Source organism: Myotis daubentonii, chromosome 13 (genome assembly GCF_963259705.1).
Source record: "Myotis daubentonii chromosome 13, mMyoDau2.1, whole genome shotgun sequence".
Classification (NCBI taxonomy): Eukaryota; Metazoa; Chordata; class Mammalia; order Chiroptera; family Vespertilionidae; genus Myotis; species Myotis daubentonii.
Genome location: NC_081852.1, coordinates 35,663,252 through 35,687,470, shown reverse-complemented (window position 1 = coordinate 35,687,470; position 24,219 = coordinate 35,663,252). Strand labels below are relative to the sequence as shown.

General features: G+C 39.1%; 1 protein-coding gene across 2 annotated transcripts in view; it reads left to right on the top strand.

Annotated features, from left to right (window-relative positions):
* The window catches only part of PRKG1 (protein kinase cGMP-dependent 1), a 1,080,615-nt gene that overhangs the window by 291,204 nt on the left and 765,192 nt on the right, over window positions 1-24,219 (top strand). The window lies entirely within an intron of this gene.

Here is a 24,219-nt window from a genome sequence, read left to right as displayed (position 1 = left end):
AGGCAGAGGGTCAGAGAAGAAGAATAATAGAAATAGCTGGTTCTGCACTTGCCTGAAGGATCATATTGGAACTGTAACTGTATAGAGAAGTTGGGACTGGATATATGTTCATGAGTGTATGTAAACATATACTTTATTTATAGACTCATATCTGATGAATTAACTTTCACCAATTGATGATTTCCAGCCCCCAAAAAATGAAATACACAATTTTGTTCCCACTCTAAAAACATATTCTTTGATGGAACATGTTGCCAAGCTTTTCAGTATGTGACTCATCTGAAGGCCATATGGTGAAGTTTAATTTATAGGTGATGTTATCTAGCTGCATTCCTTTTTACAGTTGGTAATTACAATGTTTTATTGCTTTAGTTTGGTTTTGTCATAACCTTGTGAGACATGCAGTAATATCATTAATCCACATGGATATTACAAACTATTTAAAGGCAAGTTTAGTGATTGTGTGGGGTATGCATGTGGGGGTTGTTTTTGAGTGACATACAACATTCTTCCATGTAACTGATGCTCTAGATTAAATGCTAATTTGTGGCATGGCGTCTTGGATAAAGTCTAAACGTAAGTGATTTTTGGCAGCATAGGCCTTGCACTCAGACCTACAGTGTCACATTGGCCCTACTAGAGAGAGCTTATGGATTCTGCCTTAAGTACATCTGGTCTACTTCCTGGATGACTAAAGATTCTGACACACCTCCATCTCTCTTTTCCTTTCTATGCAAAGTCTACTCTATCTCATTTTTCACTTTTATTTTGATGTATGAATCTCACTATAGAAGGTAAGGACTGGCCTGTCCTACATCAAGAAAGATTAGACCTCATTATACTCTTTATTTGTGTCCTGATTTCTCAAGGATAGGGACCTAGAGCAATCAGAACAACTTCCTTGGACCTTCCAATAGGACAGTGATGGCGAACCTATGACACGCGTGTCAGAGGTGACACGCGAACTCATTTTTTTGGTTGATTTTTCTTTGTTAAATGGCATTTAAATACATAAAATAAATATCAAAAATATAAGTCTTTGTTTTACTATGGTTGCAAATATCAAAACATTTCTATATGTGACACGGCACCAGAGTTAAGTTAGGGTTTTTCAAAATGCTGACACGCCGAGCTCAAAAGGTTCACCATCACTGCAGTATGATAAAGGAATGTTTTGTTTTTTGCTTTTCATAAATGTTGAAAGTTGAGATGAAAAGGAAAGCAAACAAATGCTTCTTGATCCCAACTTAGGTACTGTTTAGGCCTATTGCATATATTCAATCCTTGTAGCAACTGGTAAGGGACACAGCAAATAATAGAATTAGATCTAGTCTTTCTTGACCTATGGCATGCTGTCCCTCACCCTCTTTGACAGGTGAGAAAACTCCAGTTCAGGAAATATCAGAATGCTGTGTAATAAGGTCACAGAGCAAAGCCATGGAGGAGCCTGGGCTTTAACCCAGGTTGGTGTAGCTCTCAAACCCTCCCTCGCTGCTACTTCCCTCGAGGACTCTGAGCTCCTCTTTCCTCTTACCACATGCTCTCTGCTTGCCCCCCCCATTGTGACCCTTGAAATGTTGAACTTGTCAAGAAAAAAAGAAAAGTAAAATTAATTAGATGAGATAATGTGTGTGAACACAGTTTGTAAATTGTCAGGTCTTACAGATATTTTTTTATATTGGTAATAGTTGCAATATGCTCATTTACATGAACCACTTATCATTCACACCTAATTACCAAGCAGTACAGTAACAATTATGTGGATGATTAAATACACATTAGATCAACTCTTTTGCCAGCTGTTTGAATTACAATATTAAACTCTCCTCCATTGCTTTCCATCTTGGTAGTGTATTGCTTGGGAAGCCTAGTCATCTACTGACAACTGACAAAAAGCTGTGAACATTTATCAGAAAAAGAGTAAGCATTCCCTTCAGTAAAACAAGTCATTGATATAAAAGGTGGGATTATATTTCGGAGCGGCCCATCGGCTTTTCTTGTGGGGACTGAATTTGTAGACTTTGCTGCATTTTTGTAAACCTCACGCTGTCTGAGTCATGGCCATTTAAGTTCTCATTGTGAGAGCAGCTGGCGGGCTATCATCAAGTCCTGCAATTCCCCGTTGGTCTCACATTTGTGAGCTTGACTTGGTTTCTACTCAAAACATTGTCTAAAATAACTGTAATCACTGGAAAAATCAAACAAGCAAATATTAACTTGCATGGAATATGGTTTCCAAACTGCATTACAGTATAGAATAGCTTGTAATGAAACTCTGTGTGCTACCATTCAAATTAATTAGGAGAAATGAGTAGTCATCCCTTACCACTGACATGTTTTTTCAAAATACTGTGCAAATGTGAGAACTTTTTTAAATGGAAGAAAATGAGTGATTTATTTCTCTGGAGTTCTTAATGAGGGACAAAAGAAGAAAGGGTCATTGGCCATCTGTGGGTTCACAATTATAGTGTATTGTAAAATTTAGTGGACTTGACTTTGGAACTATGAATGCATAAGTTTTATAATTGCTCATATGAGAGGTGATTGATTTTGCTGACTATACATTGGGCAAATAAGAAAATATAAATGGGTCCTGGCTGGTGTGGCTCAGTTGGTTGGGCATCATCCCATGCATCAATCACTGGTTTGATTCCCAGTCAGGGCACATGCCCCAGTTTTTGGCTTGATCCCTGGTAGGGGGCATGCAGGAGGCAGCTGATCAGTATTTCCCTCTCATATCAATGCTTCTCTCTATATATCCCTCTCCCTCCCTCTCTAAATATATCTTTTAAAGAAAAGTAAATATAAACTGTGCTCTTAAAAGTTCATTTCAAATAATATAAATGATAAAAAAATTCTTTAAAAAAGGAATAGGTGATTGTTTTTATGGGCGGCTGAGCGTCTTGGTCAGTAATTGTAACTTTATTGGTAGGAGAGCCCATTAGCAGGCATACCTCACTTTGTTGCCCTCTGCTTTATTTTACAAACTGAAGGCAAGACCTTCCACCAGAATAACAATTCAGATCACTTTGTCACGAGACTCACTTTATTATGGTGGTCTGGAATCCTGGAACCAAACCCACAATATCTCTGAGATTTGCCTGTACTGAGTTCTTCATACAGGATTTTGAACTTAAGAAAGGCCCTGTCCATCTCATTTAATCCTCAAAGAAGCCTTGTAGGAAATACAGTTAGCTAAGTAACTTGGATTGTATAAATAATGCTCTAAAACCACCCGGCAAGTAAATGGCAGAGATACTATTTAGTTGTCAGTCAATTTCAATTCTATTTCCACTGCCTAGAAGTTCTGCATGACTATGTGATGTTAGAAGAAATTAAATATCTGACTAGTTAAGCGTAGAGATTTTAGAAAAAGCTCTGCAATTAGATGAAGATGAAAATTTCAGTCAAGAGGGAGCAGGGATAAAATTATGTGTGGAGATGAGTGGGATAACTCATTTGTCTTCATCTGATCTGTGTCTTCAGGGTTTTGTGGCCTGTTCATATCACACTTAATTTTATCTTCCCCCAATTCTGTCATAATCATGTTTTCCCTTTACATCAGAAAGAGATGGAGTCAATTGCAAGAGGATCAATGAAAATAGTAACCAATAACATCCGAAGTACATTTGCTATCTGTCTAACGTAGCTCGTCTATGTTTTCAATGAACTTTGAAATTGACTTCATTTTAAATCCACACAAGAAAATCTGAAACAGATTATCATTAGGAACCTTATTTAAATGTGTTTGTGGGTAAATTATTTGCAGAGTGTGAGGGCTAATGTATGGGAATAAGTGCTTTGATGGATGAGTAAGATTAGAGAAATAATTATGAATCAAATGAAAACCATGTCTATAGTCTTAAAATTGACAAATATGTGGTTTTATTACTTTAATGAGTAAAGAGATCTTAGGTCATGTGTGGGCTGTTTTGTTCTCTCTAAAGGCAAAGTTGGGCAAAAGTGAGTTGTGAAGCTGATATTATTACTGATGCCTTCGAATTTAAGACACTCTAATTATAAATATTAATACATTTCAAAAAATGTAAGGCCTTTTACAGAAAACTTTAAGCAGCAGTCATTGAACATGACATGGCTTTTAAAAAGAATTCTGTACAAGGCTTGAGAAATTGTACAAAAATGAGTGGGTAGGCAAACATCTTTTGAGCTGGGTACATAAGATGTACTCCTGGCTTTATCTGACAGCCGAGAAATCTTCCCACGCACAATCTGTAGCCGCAGGTGGAAGAAGCCGGTGATCTGCATGGTCAGGGTCAGATGGTAGGTTTCTGCCCGTGGGATGTAATTTTCTAGGTGTGGAAAGGCCTCTTTGCCTCCAAGAGGATAATTTCTTTCCCCTCCCTCTTGCTCTGCAGGAATCGATGGGGTTCAAATTTTACTAGCCAAACTAGACTTTAGATTCAGATGCAACCTACATTTTTTTCTGAGCACCTACATTCCAGTACTGATGGAATTTTTATGTATACGATAGGCGTGTGCGTTCGATTTTTATAAGAACTCTTTCTCCTATTATGACCCATATTCCACAAATGTTTTAAAATCAATTGAGAGTCGCATGCATTTAATAAGAATTTGTTGTTCACCCAGCAGCGTGGCTCAATTGTTGAGCATCAGCTGGTGAACCAGGAGATCACAGATGGATTCTTAGTCGGGGTACCTGCCTGAGTGGCTGGTTCCATCCCCAATAAGGGGTGTGCAGGCGGGAATCGGTGATTCCTTCTCATCATTGATGTTTCTATCTCTCTCTCCCTCTCCCTTCCTCTCTGAAATCAATAAAAATTATTAAAAGATGTTTAAGAGAGAAAATGTTAAATGATTCATCCGATACCTACTTTTCAAATAGAAAATGAGTGACTCCCGAATGTTTACCAGAAAGGCAGGGGCTGCTTCTTATTTATCTTTGTTCACTTCACTCTCCACCACACACAGACAACCTCAGCCCTCAGTGTTTGTGAATGACAGTAAATAAGAATAACAAGTTCTAAATAGAATAAACTGCTAACATCTTGAAGTATTTGGAAGACAAAATAGCAAGTAATGTAAGTAAGGGCGTAAAGAGGCCGGGTAACAAGGAAGGCAGGAGGTAGGCCAGGCCAGAATTCAAGAAGAAAGAGGAGGGAGGGAGGGAGAGAGAGAGAGAGAGAGAGAGAGAGAGAGAGAGAGAATAACCTGGCTTTCATTCTGAACATTGCTACTCCTGTCACCATGCTTCCAATTAGTAGTTACCTGTTGCTCAACAATCCATCAACGTGTCCTTAATTCTTAGCTTGGTTTTGGTTTTGCCAGGGTCTTCATGACCTGATCCCTCCTTCTCTCTAGCACCCTGACAAAGCCTCTCTAGTGAACATGTTCTCTTCTGTTTTTGGCCTTTGTACCTGCCATTCTTCTTGCTTAATCATCTCACCAGCCAGCCCAGGCATCCCCTGCCAATCCTTCTCTGAGACAATCCCTTCCTCCTCTGTGGCTGTCCTGTCTGATTTGTGCTTTATATTGTGGATCACTTGATAGAGTATTTGCCATTATTTGTCTGCCTGGCCATATTCTCCATTAGACTGGGAACACTTTGGAGGTAGGGATTACAATGTACTTACTACTTATGTGGCCTTAGCTCCTCATTCAGAGACTGGGGTGTGGTAGACACTCGGCCAATGTCTGTTGGATGAATAAAAATATGGAAATGTGTTTCTTAGCCTGGCAGTCAATCCGTTTCCAGTCTAATTGTCTAAATATAGGACTCCATAAGAACTTGGGTAAGTTTCTTACTTTTCTAGGTATGTAAGATGGGGACAATAAATGTGCCTACTTCAGTAGGTTATTGTAAGGATTAAGTGAGATGGAATGTGGAAAACATTTAGCATAGTGTTAAGTTATCAGGAAGGATGCAATAGATATTGGCCTGCATCATTATTTCACACATTTTACAATACAGATGAGTTTTTAAGATTATATAAGAATAACTAAGATTACCAAAGAGAATCATAGAGGCGGGCCGGAGTCCTGTGAGTTGGTACAGAGTTGAGCACCTGATTGCAGAGTAGGGAAACCAGAGGAAAATTCCAGTGAAAGAGAATAATTGGCACCAGATGAGAGGATATAAAGATTTCATTTAATTAAATGTTTTCTTTTGTAAAACTATTGGGATGGGAAAGCCTGCATATATTATGTTTCAGTGAGCTAAAATTCTTGAATATTTTGTGCAAGTTCCTCCTCTTTGCTTAGGTTGACATATTTTCAGCTAGAGGGCATCTTGGCAAATTGCTTAGAATCTGAGCTTACATTTCTTCTGTCCACTTAATATAGGTGGAAGTCCTACATTGTTGATTTGCTTTCACTGTGCCTTAGTCAGGGCATTCCCCATGGCAGATAAATAATTTCTGTAATCACACTTCATTCAGAACTGCCGATTAACTAAAGTCTCACCCTTGCCATTTCTTTGTATAAGCACCATGGAAACTTGTGAAAACCTGGTTAAAATACACAGTCTCAAAACTAGTTTCTGCCAAATTCCTGTGAATTCTGAATTCTCTTCCTTGGAAACTTTCTAGATAGCTCCACATTCACAAGGTTCCCACTTGTTCCCTTGGAGGCGATTTTGAGAGCTTCAACAGCTACTGTAAACCGCAGGGCCTGGGCCAAGCCAGCGCACTCACTTCTGCTTCCGTTTCATCTCCTGCTGAATGGGAATCACCACTGCGCTCTGTCCCTTCAGGGAAAGTGTGTACAGATAAATGAAATGAAATATTTGAACTATTTCATTTATCCCCAGGAGAAAGGAGCTGAGGACATAATTCTCTGACCTACTTAACAATTTCTGGCCTGGTTTGTAGTAGTGTTGGATTAGTAGTGCTGTTGTTTTTCCTTCTTTCCTGTTCTAATGGACGGCTGTCAATTTAACACCACTATTTTAGGCATATAAAATTGGTTACTCTCAGTTATCAGACAGTATCCAATTTTTAGTAGTTTTGAACTGAGGATAGAGTTCAAGTGTCACTTTGGGATTTATCTCCCAGCATCTGTTTATTAAAAGGTGTTGACTGCCTCCCTAATTATATCTGAATACAAAATGAAATAACTATGGCTTTGAATCTTTTGCCAATCTGAAAAAGAAAGCTGCTCTTCTAGCCTACAAAAGCAAATAGTTTCTGAAATAAAAATAAAAGGCAAAATGTATTTTGCAACTCAGCACTCTATCCTTCAATACTTTGGGGTTAATCTCTTCTTCTAATAGGCTCAGTTACTGGCATAAGTGATTTAACAATAAATCAGGTATAATTGGATTCTAAGTACCTACAGGTACAACTTGACCCACATTGTTTAACAGAAGGAAACGTTTCCCTTTGTTCGCAACTGGACTGCGTTTTCTGGGAAGCAGGTAGGGTCAGATGCTTCAGAAGAACATTTTATCTGAAGAAGATGGCCTCGTACCCCACAGAGATTTAGAGGGATTTTAAGAACCATTCTGTTTAATTTCTGTACATGTGGTATAATCCAGTGCTTATTAATAACGGACTCATTGAGAGGTTGTGGAAGTATTAGTGTGTTCTATGAAGTCAAATAAATTTTGACATAACCAGGCTTCAACTGCATAATCTTAAGCAAGTTACTTAAATCCTTTAAGGCTCAGCTCACTCATCTGTAAAATGGAATTAATAGTATAACTTTAACAAAAATATCTTTATTGATGCCCAGCTGGTGCAGCTCAGTGGTTGAGTGTCAACCCATGAAACAAAAGGTCACCAGTTAGATCCCTGGTCGGGGCACATGCCCAGGTTGCAGGTTTTTTGTTTTTTTAAAAAACATATTGCTTTATTGATTTCAGAGAGGAAGGGAAAGGGAGAGAGAAACATCAATGATGAGAATCATTGATTGACTGCCTCCTGCACACCCCCTATTGGGGATCGAGGCCACAACCCGGGCATGTGCCCTTGGCCAGAATCGAACTGGGACCCTTCAGTCTGCAGGCTGACACTCTATCCACTGAGCCAAACCAGCTAACGCAGGTTGTAGCTTTGATCACCAGTAGGGAGGATGTAGGAGGCAGCCAATCGATGCTTCTCTCTCATTGATGTTTCTATCACTCTATCCCTCTCCCTTCTTCTCTCTCTAAAATCAATGAAAACATATTTTTAACAGTTTATTGTTGAAAGTATTACAGATGTCACTTTTCCCCCCATTGACCCTCTCTACCCAGTTCCTGCCCCACCACAGGCTTCGCTGCACTATCATCTGTGTCCATGGGTTATGCATATCTGCATATTAATTCTTTGGTTAGTATCTTCCCCTGCCCCCCTCCCACCTTCCCTCTGAGATTCATGAGTCTGTCCCATGCTTCCATGTCTCTGTAGCTATTTTGTTTGTCAGTTTGTTTTGTTCATTAGATTCCATAGATAAGTGAGATCATGTGATACTTGTCTTTCTCTGACTGGCTTATTTCGCTTAGGATAATGTTCTCTAGGTCCCTCCATGCTGTCTCAAAGGGTAAGAGTTCCTTCTTTTATAGTATTCCATGGCATTATAGTATTCCATGGTATAAATATACCACAGCTTTTTAATCCACTCATCTCCTATAGGGCAAAAGGAAAGGAAAGAACGAATGAAACGTGCTTTGCACGGTGCCTGGCACACAGGAAGCATACATTAACTATTAACCATGTTTATTATCTAGAGAGTTGCTTCTCTCTAGTGACTTCTATCTTTGGGATCAGGTAACCTACTCATATCTTGATTAAAAATATACAGTATTGCCCCAGTTGGTTTGGCTCGGTGGATAGAACCTCGGCCTGTGGACTAAGGGGTCCCGGGTTCGATTCCAGTCAGAAGCACATGCCTGGGTTGCAGGCTCCATCCCCAATGGGGGCTTATAGGAGGCAGCAGATCAGTTATTCTCTCTCTCTCTCTCTCTCTCTCTCTCTCTCTCTCTCTCTCTCTCTCCCTCTCTGAAATCAATAGAAAATATTTTTAAAAATATATATGCAATATAAATGTTAGTAAAGCACAATATGGAGAGTCTTTGGAAGCTTTCCTTCACATTAAATTCTGTTTTTCCTACCAAGTCTTTGCAAGTTAGTGTATATTTTGTACTGACCACATATCTCTGTTGCACCAGCCTCATCTCAAGTGCGCAGTAGCTTCTTTCGGTTGCTATAGTACAGCCTGTACAGTTACCACCTTCCTACCCCCGGCTGAGGTGAGCTTCATTCACCTGCAGATGAACGTAGCTGGAAACAGAGAATCTCTGTCTAGCTTGCTAGTCCTGAGGCCTGTGGTAGCTATGCTTTGCTACATTACTAAAAGAAGTTTTGTAGCCAATGTTAAAAGAAACACATCTCTCACCCTGAGAAAGTCAACTCGAGTAAGTGGGATCGATCACTCTTTTTTCTCACCCTTGTGGAAATCTGAAAAGAGCTTCTTTCTGTCGTTTGATATAAGTCTGGTCTCTAAATTGTGAAAAATAAAATAAAACTGTCTGTTCCTGAAATTGATTCTGTAACCTTGCCATGTCCAAGGATTTATTTCCCTGGCAATTGTTTGGGTTTCATTTTAGTACCTGAAGGCAGCAAAGAAAATATAGACAGAACAAGGTAACAAAAACATTCAACAGCCCAGCTGGTGTTGCTCAGCGGTTGAGCATCAACCTATGAACCATGAGGTCACAGCTCGATTCCCAGTCAGGGCAGATACCCAGGTTGCAGGCTCGATCTCCAGTGTGGGGTGTGCAGGAGGCAGCCGATCAATGAGTCTCTCTCATCATTGATGTTTCTATCTCTCTCTCCCTCTCCTTCCTCTCTGAACATATATTAAAAAACATATATTAAATGTTAAAAAACATATATTAAAAAACAATCAACAACTGCAACTATTAGGAACACCATCTAAAATTTTCTGAGGGCTAACTGTATGCCAGGAAGTATGCTAAGTCTTACATATGCAGCATCCAAATAAATGGAATATGATATTAAAAACTCAATATTCTATCTCTCAAAAGCACATTAGATGCAATGGTATTAGTTTGAATATTCTTAAAGGACATCTTTCTTCTTCTGAAAGCTCCTGTACTAAACCTGCATTTTCCTTAGGCTGTTCCTTACCATAGGTATTACTATTGTTATTTTACATTCTTTAAAATAATTACTTACAAGCATTCATGGAGCAGCTAATATGTGTTAGGTACTGTCCCCATAGAACCTCTAGGTAGTGCAAACTATTTTTTTTAATCCTCATCTGAGGATACTTTTCCATTGTTTGTGTTTGTTTGTTTTTTAGAGAGTAGAAGGGAGAGCTAGAGACAGAAACATCGATGTGAGAGAGACACATTGATTGTTTGCCTTTGCACACTCCCCAACCAGGGCCAGGGATCAAGATGGCAAAGGAGGTACATGCCCTTGACCAAAACCCAACCCAGGGCCCTTCAGTCCACAGGCCAACGCTCTTTCCACTGAGCCAAACTGGCGAGGGCATGGACACTATTTTTAATATTATTTACAGATGGAAAAATAGGTGCTTAGTGAAGCTAACAAGAAAACAAAGAAACAAAAAAAAACCTCTCTCATTATGATGCAGTTCCTAACTGACAGAAGTGGGACTCAAATTTAGGTCTGCCCACCACCAAATCCTTCACTTTTAAACATGAAACCCTATTGCATAGGGATATTCAGGCACTAATGCCTCATGACTGGTGTATCTTTATGTAAGAAAGCACATGCACATTACACTTTTCTGAATATGCTGACATGAAAAGGTTTTTTCCATTCTATTACCAAATAAAATACTATTATGATGTGATATGTTTATGTATAATTACCTTTTACATAACATATTACAGCTATAATTACCTTTTAATCTCTCTATTGTGGAAAATGTCTAGATTATTAAAATCGAGGCAAGAAGCTGGTTTTGCTTCACAATAGTCTACACTAAACACATTTAGTTCAGCATCAATTAAAAGTGCAGGGTCTAGAATTAGATAACCCAAGTTCAAAATCGCGCTCTAATAATTGCCAGCTTGGTGAGTAATCTAAGCAAGTGATTTAATTTCTCTAGACTTTCCTTTTCTCAACTGTAAAATGGGAATAACAACAGCGATAGTTATAGTGAGTATTAAATGAGTTACTGCATATAAAGCACTCAACGCAGTGCTAGGCACATAGTAGGAGGTCGATGCATATTAGGGTTTTTGTTACAATAATAATGATGATGATAGTTGACATGACATATATTTCTGCGTTTGACAGAGTTCAACAGTCGTTGGAAAAGGCTGCTCTTTTTCCTTTGGGTTTTAGAGAAGAAAGGGAGGTGCTGCAGTTTGCCAAGCACTGGTCTGGGTGAGGTTCCCCATACCCTGTGAAGCTGCTCGTCCCTCTCTTCTTGTGTGCCATAGGAGGGGTTGCCCGCCTTGCACTAGGTATTCGCAGCCTGCGCCCAAGTTTCAGCGACTGCCTAAGGACACGTGACCCGAGACAGTTGAATAGACATACGATTAGGTGTTTCTATTAAAGGACTCAGATTCCTCTCTGAAATGTAATAGTCTATAAATTCTCAATTTACTTTACTATTCATACTTTAAATTACTTGGGAAGACTGGTAAGAAGTTGAAATGCAACTACTGACCTCATTTCAGTTTTCAAGTCAACTTGCATATTTTTCAAGAGACAGTACTTACTAGATAAGAAAGTTGCTGGTTTATCAGCATGGGCCTGGAGATGAGGCCTGGCATTTCTCTGACTCCTTACATTTCTCCAGACACACATTTTTGAAGATTATGAAATTTGGGAGTAAATAGGTTTCTGGGACAAGACTACATCAGTTCTGAAGTAATTTTTATTAATATCTTGCAAATTATTACATTAATGGGAATGCAATATCCAATTAATTACTCCAGAGATCCTGTAAGATACACTTTAAGTTTGCTAGCTTTGTCTTTTTTTAAAAAAAGTAATTTTCTTTCTTGATATATGGGCAAGAAAAGATTGGCTAGAGTAAAAACAAAAATTATTTTCAGTATAAAGCTTTCTTTATCATAAACATAAGCCTCTACTTACTGACTTTCAAGAGAGTTAAAAGAATAGCTTTTCTAACATTTTCTCATTTGGGCTTAAATTATTTAAGTTACTGTACTCAGTAACTTAAATATCTTCAGTCTTCTCTATAAATTAAAAACCCACCTTCTTTTTAAAAAGTTAGAGTTAGCACATGGAAGTTAAGAAATGGTAAATACATTTGTACTCATATTGGCAACTTTCTTGCAAACCAATGTGTTCACCTCTTATTTATTGTGTTGCTCATGAAAATAGTATTCTCTACCCTAAGGCATTACAAGAAAATTTCAATATAAGAATGAATACTGCGTATTAATCTTCAACAACATATACTATCTAGTTGAGAACCTAAAGAATCATAATCTAGCTCCAGAAAAGTAACATCAGTGGTTAGGTTGGCAGGCTATGGAAAAGTAAAATGAGATGGCCAAAAATGTATTTTCTTAAGGTAAGTACTTAAAAACTGTATCTTGAACTGGCTGGTTTCAGTATGCCTTTAGATTGTCCAAGTGGCTCACTAAGTGCTTTTGAAATATAATCCTAAAGAGGAATTGTAGAAAGGTCACGGTTGTCGTGAATTGTAATTATAATCACCAACAAATATTTACTGGACCCTTATTCTGAACAAGGTGCTCTAATAAATGCCGTCAAATAAATATTCCTATGATAAGCATTTTGTGACATGAAATATTAATGAAAGGAAAGACTAATCTTATCAAAATAAGTGGCTATTCATTAAGTCCATTAAAATAGAATTAACAAATATGGAAATGCATCAGGTATGCTTTTGAAGGTTTTTCAAATGGTTTGTCGCTCTTCTCTAGACCTATCTTAAAGTTCTTTAATTTTTTTTTTCCCCACGGGGAAAGAAAACAACACAGAAAGCATTACCTACATTTACAGAATTTACAGAGAGAAAGTGCATTTAGCAGCGTTCATGATTTCAGGGTGGAAAATGAGCCATCATATGCCTTGTAGAACCTGGTGGGGAACCTTGACCATGACTAATTCAAATTTCCTACACACAAAAAAAAAGTGTGTCACATTGACGAAGGTGAAAAAGATCAGCTTTTTAGAACTTTTTAGTAAAATTTAGTTTATCCGTAATAAGTGTATTTTCAAAATTGAGGTAAAACTAAGAAATGTTGAATGGGCACTTTTGATCAGGAGAATCTCTTATCTGTATACTAGAGACCCAGTGCACAGAATTGGTACACCGGTAGGGTCCCTAGAGGCTGATGGCTGCCAGCCAGGGCCTCCCTTCCCCTGCTGCTGGCTGCTGGCCGAGGTCTTCCTTCATTCCACGCTGCCCCCTGGTCATCAGCACATGCCATAGCAAGTGATCGAACTCCCAGTCAGCCGAACTTCCGAGGGGGACACTTTGCATATTAGGCTATGCAAATCCTCCCTTAGTCACCTACTCAATGTCTGACTTTGATATCAAACTCAACATCCAAGCATTTTTTTTTCATAGTTTCTATGAGGGATATAAAAATAGCTATGATTCAGCACTTACTATATGCCAGGCACTATTCCACACACTTTCTGAATTAACTTGGTAGTCTTTACAACTCTGAGGTAGGTACTACTGTTGTTATCATCTCTAGTTTTAGATGAAAAATCAGAGTTGAGGAAGGGGCTGAGTGCCTGCAGTCACCCAGGGTGCACATGGCACACCTCAGAGTCAAACCTACATAATGTCTAGAGGGAAAACAGCTTGGCACATGGCCACTGTCTGAACCACTAAGCATGAGTGTCAAGCCCCTTTTCCTGTTTATCTGAAATGTTTATATAAAAGCATTCCAGCCCTTTTTCTTGCTGTTAGAAGAGTGCTAAACTATAAGTACTTTCTTTTTTTAAAATATATTTTAATTGATTTAAGAGATGAAGGGAGAGGATGAGAAACATAGAAACATCTATGATAAGAGAGAATCATTGATCAGCTGCCTCCGGCATACCTCACACTGGGGTGAAGTATGCCCTGACTGGGAATCAAACAGTGACCTCCTGGTTCATAGGTCGACACCTAGCCACGGAGCCACCACGGCCGGGAAAAGTATAGGTACTTTCCATGCTTCTCAAACATATCTTTGCACTGACAGGTCTTAGAAATGATACTGATGGAGGACAGAAGATGTGAGCCAGCTCTGCAGAGCGGCCCTTCAGTAGGTCTCTCCCTGTGGATCCTTCCTTTCACCTTATTCTCAGTAGCTCATTACTTCATGTCTGCACCATAGCAACAGCCTCACAATTACTCTCCGAGCTTCCAGTCTTGCCCTGCTCAAATCCCTTTTTAAAATTTACTCTCAGGGCTATTTTTCAAACAAACAAACCAGTGTGTCACCCTTCCTCTCCCCATTACCAACTCAAAAAGTCAGAATTGTTTCAGGTTGCCATTATGATAAAGTCCAAACTCTTGAATATGACCCTTCCCATCTCACTGCTTGCCTCTGGTCCTATCCACTTGCTAGTCTTAGGGCCTGTAGCATACTCCTGACTGACCCACCCAGTACACACCCTCCCCCTCCCCATCTTTGCTTGGGTGGCCCCTTCTGCCAACATTTAGATATAAACAAGACATCACTTTCTTTGGAATATGATTTTTCCCCTCCAGTATGTACTTTCTAAGTTATGTGCTCCCACAGTTGTCTGAAATTAATTTTATCCTCCCTCTAGATTATAAGACATATGAGGGAAGAGACTATGTTTGAAATATAGTAGACACTCAAATATTTATTAACAATGAGTGAGTGAGTGAATGAATGAATGAATGAATGAAGCGGTCAGTAACTTACGAAGCCTAGAGTAAAAATGCCTCATTTCAGAACCTCGCTGTACCACTGTTTCAGCAGTCTCCTTGCTTCTTCGCTTCCATTGCCTCTTTTCTGCCAAGCCCAGCTTTTGCTTCCTTGTCCCCAACACAACTAACCAGTTTCTGAGGACCAACTTTTATCTTGTGAAGTCTTCTATGAACTCCCATACATTTCTGAAATCTGCTGCATTGGCCAGAAGAAGGTAAAGAAGGAAAAGAGAGCCAGTTTTTGCTTTCACAGAACCAGTAAGGGGATCAGAATTCAACCAGATCCTACAGGAACCTGGTGACTAAAGTGGCCCTCAGTAGAGGAGAGTTGGGGAAGGGGGAATAAGTCTCTTAAGAGAAGACTTATACAGACATTATAACTAGACATTTACCTTTTCTGTTAAGCTAAATACACACACACACACACACACACACACACACACACACACACCCTTCCTGATAGTTTTCTTAATCTGTTCCAATTTAAAACCTCTGTCTAGATCTGCAATATTTTTCTTCATCAGTATTCTGCAGCTTGTAAACTTTTTATTGTGTTTGCCATCTTTATATATTTTTGTTCTGTTATTTTTGTCATGTTGGCACATGGAGCCTCCCCTTTCACCTTACTCTCAGTAACTCATTACTTCATGTCTGCACCATAGTAACAGCCTCACAATTACTCTCCGAGCTTCCAGTCTTGCCCTGGGTGAGATGCGAAGCGTCATATTAAAGAGTTAGGACTTGAGAACCAAGATGGCGGCGATATAGGCAGACGTGTCCCAGGTCGTGTCCCGGAGCAAATGGAAGCTGAAGCTAGTAACACTCACACCGAATTGGCGAAATTGCTCAGCTGGTGAGAGGGTTTGCAGCCGGGAAGAGCAGAACTCCCCTGGAAAGGTAAAAAAAAACCAGGGATTTGGGCAGGAAAGTTTGCCTGACCTCTGAGCCCAGAGAGTCAGAGGGAGACCGCGTGGCAGACAGCCGCGTCCCCTGGGACAGGCACAGCCCCTGACGGGGGAAAGGAGAACCGCGGGATTCCTGGCGCCGCCAGGGAAATTGAGAGCTGGGTTCTGTGACCGCGGAGGACTGAGCCTAAAGGGGGCAGCCTGAAGAGCTGACCTGACCATGCAGTCCCGGTAAGAGAAGAAGCTTACAGAAACCAAGCCTTCCCCGTTTCCGCGGCCGGCATTTGTTTGTTTGTTTTCACTGAATCCTGTTCATGGGACATTTCGGATACAGACACTCACCTGTGCTGAAGAGAGGGAGAGTGTGCTGAGGAGTGGAATCTGGGGAGAGACTGGGGAAAGAGGGGGAGCCGGGAGAGGTGGTAGTGAATTGAGTGCTGAGACACCCCTGAGGCCAGGACTGGGGCAGCCACCCGCTCCTGAGAGTGAGTCTCCTCCGCCCAGCCCCCAGGCAAGGAGCACAGCCACACCCAGATTCCACCCTGTATGAGATCAAGGATTAAGATAACCTGATCAGTCCCTGGGAGTTAACAGGGTCTGGCCTATAGGGGGATTTTCAATCCCAGCAACAACATAGCGCAGGTAACTAACTACTACGCAGTCAGCTCTGGGCAGTGAACTTCCACTCGACAGAGAGGCCCTATAGCCTCAGAGGCCAACCCCAGAACACTGCCACCCAGAGGCTGACCCACAAACTGACTCTTTGCTAGACACAAAATAAGGCAGTCTGGGAAATAAATGCGGCATGCTTTAAAATAAGGACTGTGGTTTACAACACAGAGGAACAGTATATCGCAGGGAATCTCAACACTCTCCTGAATACCTGGAAGGTCTAAGGCGAGCCACACTGAAGAATAGAAGAAACGAAGGACATTCACTACTGCAATTTTTTTTTTCTTTTTTCACTTTTTAACTAAGAAACCAATTTTTTTTTTATTTTTTTTCTGTTCTTTTTTTTTTTTTTCTTCTTTTTCCTTCACCTGATTTTACCCTTTTAATTACTACCTTCTTATTTTTAACCAGTATTATTACTGCTACCATTTTACCATTTTTTAAAGTGCCATTTTATTTTTTCTTTATTTTATTTTGGGATTAGTGTTCACCATTCTATTTTCATCGTTATATTATTGGTTGTTTCTAGTTTGCATTCATATCCAGGGAGCTGTTGCTGGAATTTGTTGGGATTAATGGCTGTTCTATAGGAGTATTCTCCTCATATAAAAAGTCTCTTCCCCTCTTCCACTTCATTCTCTCTTTTCGCTCTTTTTTTTTTTTCTTTTCTTTTCTCGCTTTTATTTTCCCCCTTCCTTTTTCCCAATTTCATTTTTGCACTCCCTTTTTTTGGTCCCTACTTTTCTTTTCCTTTCTCTCTTTTATCTTTTTCTCTTCCTTCTTCCTTATCCCCTAATTCTCTTAATTCAGGTGGTCACCTTTACTTGGGGTTATTAATATTGTAAATATATTTGCGTATAGTGCCTGGTACGTGGTGCCTTGTTGTGTTGTATTTTGTGCCTTTAAATCAACGCAGCAGATCCAAGCAACAGCAACCTCCTGAGCACCACATCCTCTGCTGAGGAACAGCAGCTGTACGTGAAACCTCGCCCCACCAGCCAGAAGAGCCACCACAGCTGTGAACAGCACCCACCAGAGGAGCTGCTGACAACTGAAGAGCAGCTGCTACCGCAACCGCCCGAAGAGCAACCACAGACCAAGGAGTCACTGCCACCAAGGGAGCAACCACTGAACAACTCAACGTCTAGATATGTCATTGAGATCAAACATGGGTAGACAAAGAAACCCCCAAAGGAAAGAGAAGGAGGACTCTCCAGAAAAGCAGCTAAGTAATACAGAGGCATGCAACATGACAGATAAAGAATTCAGAATAAGGATCCTAGAGTGCATAAACCGGATGGAGGAAAAAATCGACAACCTCTTCAAGAAGCAAGAAGAAACAGATGAAAAAATCGATAACATATGGAAGAAGCTAGAAGAAACAGATGAAAAAATCGATAACATATGGAAGAAGCTAGAAGAAACAGATGAAAAAATCAACAACCTAAGTAAGACCCAAGAGGGAATGAAGAGTGATATAGCTGCAATGAAAAACTCCATTGAAAGTATCAACAGTAGACTAGGAGAAGCGGAGGACCGAATAAGTGAATTAGAAGACAAGGAAGCAAAACACACCCAAAATGTACTGCAATTGGAGAAAAAAATTAAAAGACAGGAGGAGAGCCTAAGGGAGCTTTGGGACAACATGAAACGAAACAACATACGAATAATAGGAGTACCAGAACAACAGAAGGATGAACAAGGATTAGAAAACCTACTCGAAGAAATAATATCAGAAAACTTTCCTGAGGTGGGGAAGAAAAAAGTCACACAAGCCCAGAGAGTCCCAAACAAGGTGAACCCGAAAAGACCCACACCAAGACACATCATAATCACCATGGCAAATGTTCAGGACAAAGAGAGAATCTTACAGGCTGCAAGAGAGAGACGGAAAGTTACATACAAGGGATCTCCCATTAGATTGTCAAATGACTTCTCAACAGAAACACATCAGGCCAGAAAAGAATGGACGGAAATTTACAAAGTGATGCAAAGCAAAGGACTGAATCCAAGAATACTCTATCCAGCAAGGCTATCATTCAAACTTGAAGGGGAAATAAGAAGCTTCACAGACAAAAAAAGGCTAAGGGAGTTTGTCACCACCAAGCCAGCATTACAAGGAATGCTAAAGGGACTGATATAAAAATAAGAAATAAAAAGCTCAGAAAGAAAACAGCCACACAAAAAAAGAAATGGCTACAAACAAGTACCTTTCAATAATAACTTTAAACGTAAACGGACTAAATGCTCCAACCAAAAGACATCGAGTGGCTGAATGGATAAAAAAACATGACCCATACATCTGCTGTCTACAAGAAACCCACCTCATTAGAAGGGACTCACACAGACTGAAAGTGAAAGGATGGAAAAATATCTTTCAGGCAAATGGAAAGGAAAAGAAAGCTGGGGTAGCAATACTTATATCGGACAAAATAGACCTCAAAGTGAAGGCCTTAACAAGAGATAAGGAAGGCCACTTCATAATACTAAAGGGATCAATACAACAAGAAGATATAACCCTGGTAAACATATATGCACCCAATGTAGGAGCACCCAAATTCATAAAAAAACTCCTGGAAAATATCAAAGGAGAGATCGACAACAATACAATCATAGTAGGGGACTTTAATACACCATTGACAGCACTGGATAAGTCCTATAGACAAACAACCAGCAAAGATATAGCAATCCTAAATGATTCACTAGATCAGATGGACTTAATAGACATCTTCAGAACACTTCACCCCAAAGCCAGAGAATATACATTCTTCTCAGGTGCTCATGGGACATATTCAAAAATAGACCACATACTGGGTCACAAGCAAAGTATCCCCAAATTCAAGAAGATTGAAATCATAAAAAGCGTCTTCGCAGACCACGATGGCATAATATTAGAAATAAACTACAATAAAAACAACCCAAAATACTCAAACACCTGGAAGCTGAATAGCATGCTATTAAATATTGATTGGGTTACCAATGAGATCAAAGAAGAAATTAAAAACATCCTGGAAACTAATGACAATGAAAACACAACAATCCAAAACCTATGGGACACATTGAAAGCAGTCCTGAGAGGGAAGTTTATAGCTCTACAGGCCTATCTCAAAAAACAAGAAAAAATGGTAGTAAATCATCTAACTCTACAACTCAAAGAATTAGAAAGAGAGCAACAAGAAAACCCCAGAGTGAGCAGAAGGAAGGAGATAATAAAGATTAGAGCAGAAATAAATGACATAGAGACCAAAAAAACAATACAGAAAATCAATGAAACCAAGAGCTGGTTCTTTGAAAGGATAAACAAGATTGATAAACCTCTAGCCAGACTCACCAAGAAGCAGAGAGAGAGGACCCAAATAAATAAAATCAGAAACGATAGAGGCGAAATAACAACAGACCCCACAGAAATACAAATGATTGTTAAAAAATACTATGGACAGCTTTACTCCAACAAACTAGACAACCTGGAGGAAATGGACAAATTCCTAGAAAAATACAACATTCCAAAACTCAATCAGGAAGAATCTAAAAATCTCAACAGGCCAATAACTATGGAAGAAATTGAAGCAGTCATCAAAAAGCTTCCATCAAACAAAAGCCCAGGACCAGATGGCTTCACAGGGGAGTTTTACCAAACATTCAAGGAAGAACTAAAACCTATCCTCCTCAGACTACTACAAAAAATTCAAGAGGAAGGAACACTTCCAAGCTCATTCTATGAAGCCAGCATCACCCTAATACCAAAACCAGGTAAAGACAACACAATGAAAGAGAATTACAGGCCAATATCCCTCATGAACATAGATGCCAAAATCCTCAACAAAATCTTAGCAAATCGGATCCAGCAGTACATCAGAAAGATCATACACCATGACCAAGTAGGATTTATCCCAGGGATGCAAGGATGGTACAATATCCGCAAATCAATAAATGTGATACATCACATAAACAAATTGAAAGAAAAAAACCACATGGTCATATCAATTGATGCAGAAAAAGCATTTGACAAAATTCAACACCCATTTTTGATAAAAACTCTCAGCAAGGTGGGAGTAGAAGGATCATACCTCAACATAATAAAAGCCATATATGACAGGCCCACAGCCAACATCATACTCAACGGACAAAAACTAACACCATTTCCCCTAAGAACAGGAACAAGACAGGGATGCCCCCTCTCACCACTCCTGTTCAACATAGTACTGGAAGTGTTAGCCATTGCAATTCGGCAAGAAGAAGAAATAAAAGGCATCCAAATTGGAAAAGAGGAAGTAAAACTGTCCTTATTTGCAGACGACATGATATTATACATACAAAACCCTAGAGATTCCATCAAAAAGCTACTAGACTTAATACATGAATTTGGCAATGTAGCAGGATACAAAATTAACCCCAAGAAATCTGAGGCATTTCTATACACCAATAGTGAACTTTCAGAAAGAGAGATTATAAAAACAATCCCGTTTACCATTGCACCAAAAAAATTAAGCTACCTAGGAATAAACTTAACTAAAGAGGTAAAAGACCTCTACTCAGAAAACTACAGGACGTTGAAAAAAGACATAGAGGAAGACATAAACAGATGGAAGAACATACCGTGTTCATGGATTGGTAGAATCAACATCATTAAAATGTCCATACTACCCAAAGCAATCTATAAATTCAACGCACTTCCCATTAAAATACCAACAGCATACTTCAGAGATCTAGAACGAACTTTCCAAAAATTCATCTGGAATAAAAGAAGACCCCGAATAGCTGCAGCAATCCTGAAAAAGAACAAAGTAGGTGGGATCTCAATACCAGATATCAAGTTGTATTACAAAGCCACTGTTCTCAAAACTGCCTGGTACTGGCACAAGAATAGGCATATAGATCAATGGAATAGAATAGAGAGCCCAGAAATCAGCCCGAACCAATATGCTCAATTAATATTTGACAAAGGAGGCAAGAACATACAATGGAGCCAAGATAGTCTCTTCAATAAATGGTGTTGGGAAAATTGGACAGATATATGCAAGAAAATGAAACTAGACCACCAACTTACACCATATACAAAAATAAACTCAAAATGGATAAAGGACTTAAATGTACGACAGGATACCATAAAAATTCTAGAAGAATCCAAAGGCAAGAAAATTTCAGACATATGCCGAAGCAATTTCTTCACTGATACAGCTCCTAGGGCACTTGAAACTAAAGAAAAAATGAACAAATGGGACTACATCAAAATAAAAAGCTTCTGCACAGCAAAAGAAACCATCAACAAAACAACGAGAAAACCCACTGTGTGGGAACACATATTTGCCAATGACATATCTGATAAGGGCCTAATCTCCAAAATTTATAGGGAACTCATACAACTTAACAAAAGGAAGATAAACAATCCAATCAAAAAATGGGCAAAGGACCTAAATAGACACCTTTCAAAAGAGGACATTCAGAAAGCCAAGAGACATATGAAAACATGCTCAAAGTCACTAATCATCCGAGAGATGCAAATCAAAACAGCAATGAGGTACCATCTCACACCTGTCAGACTGGCTATCATCAACAAATCAACAAACGACAAGTGCTGGAGAGGTTGTGGAGAAAAAGGAACACTTGTGCACTGCTGGTGGGAATGCAGACTGGTGCAGCCACTATGGAAGACAGTATGGAGTTTCCTTAAAAAACTGAAAATGGAACTCCCATTTGACCCTGTGATCCCACTTCTAGGAATATATCCCAAGAAACCAGAAACACCAATCAGAAAGGATATATGCACCCCTATGTTCATAGCAGCACAATTCACCATAGCTAAGATCTGGAAACAGCCTAAGTGCCCATCAGTAGATGAATGGATTAGAAAACTGTGGTACATCTACACGATGGAATACTATGCTGCTGTAAAAAGGAAGGAACTCTTACCATTTGCAACGTCATGGATGGAACTGGAGAGCATTATGCTAAGTGAAATAAGCCAGTCAATAAAGGAAAAATACCACATGATCTCACTCATTCATGGACAATAGAGACCATTATAAACTTTTGAACAATAATAGATACAGAGGCAGAGCTGCCTCAAACAGATTGTCAAACTGCAGCGGGAAGGCCGGGGAGGGTTGGGGGGCAGGAGGTAGTGGGGTAAGAGATCAACTAAAGGACTTGTATGCATGCATATAAGCATAACCAATGGACATAAGACACTGGGTGATAGGGGAGGCTAGGGGACTGTCTAGGGCGGGGGGATAAAATGGATACATATGTAATACCCTTTGTAATACTTTAAGCAATAAAAAAAAAAAAAAAATAAAAAAAAAAAAAAAATAAAGAGTTAGGACTTTATCATAATGGCAAAAAGAGATTTTCCCAGGCCTTGGAATCTAAGAATAAAACTGATTTTTTTTCAGTGTTTTTAAAATATTATTTATCAAAATACTCAGTTATTTATTCAAGCTGTGGAGATTTTTATGTGATTCTTAGATATCTGTATGAAAATATTTTCTTCAACATTTTTAACCAAAATCCCTGGGGAAATTCCAAATAGTTCTCTTTACCAAAAAAGAGTTATTTTTTTCAATCACTGAATCATTTCTGTTGCTATTAATAGAAATTGAATGAGTAAAAATTTAAAAAAAACTTTTGTTAATAAGTATCACATATCCATATACTGGCATTATATTATTTTCATTCAGAGACATTGCAGAATAGTAAACTATCCCCCAAATCTCTGCAGAACAACAAACAAGTCAGTCTGGTCTGGGATTACAAATTTAAACTGGCTACGCTGGGATAGCATTTGGAATCCATGGGAAACTTCTCAAAAAAGCAGGAGGGAAGGTCAGGGAGTACACAGTAGTTCTCAAACTTCATTGGGCTTCAAAGTTACAGACGCAAAACACGTATTCTTGGCCTCACCTCCATCATTTCTGATTTCTGATTCAGTAGATCTGATATGGGCCCAAGAACCTAAATTCTAACAAATCTCTAGTGAATTCTGTGCTTGAGAGTTTTGAGCCTCATTAAGTAGCTTTGGACTGGACAGTCTCTTAAGATCCTTTCTTCCTAAAGGCACTTTGTAAAGTGTCCAAACCTCCGGCACAGAAGCAGGAGCACTTTTTTGGACTCTTCTCTGCTTTTCTGAGGAATAACCAAGAACTAAAAAGGGATAGCACTGTCAGCGAATGGAAATCAGTGCCCTTTCTCTTGTTTCTACGTAGCAGTTGCCTTTGTAATTGCACAGTACACCCGTGTGTTAAGAACAGTATTTTTATAATCTATTAGAAGATGAATCATCCACCCCTTGTGACAAAAAATTGAGTTAATTTTCTTATCTCTTGTGCCCTTTTAAAAACCCCACAACTAAACCTCTACTAGTGTACGCAACATAAAATCTGACCAATTTCTCTATCTAACAAATTACATTCGGCAAAAAAAAAAGTTACATTGAAAAAAAGTTACTAAAAAACTCATGGAGGCAAGAATTTCACAATTTTTAGAACTCTAAGCATTATTTTTTTTTCTCTTTCAATATCTAAGATTATATCTTACTAAATCATGGTAATGGAAATAGGAACTAGGGCTGCTATGATTTTGGAAATTTTCTTAGCAAAAGCAATCTTTATACAACTTTCAGGTAAATTATTAAAATTGAAATATTTATACACAGATTGCAGGTCCCTAGTTTGACATAAATTGGAAAGTCGCTATTTGACCTTGTACTATTAACCTTGAAAAATAGTCCTTTGGTTTCAGAGAAAGGAAAGATAAATAAAGCTTAGTTCATCTAAACAAGTTTATTGGC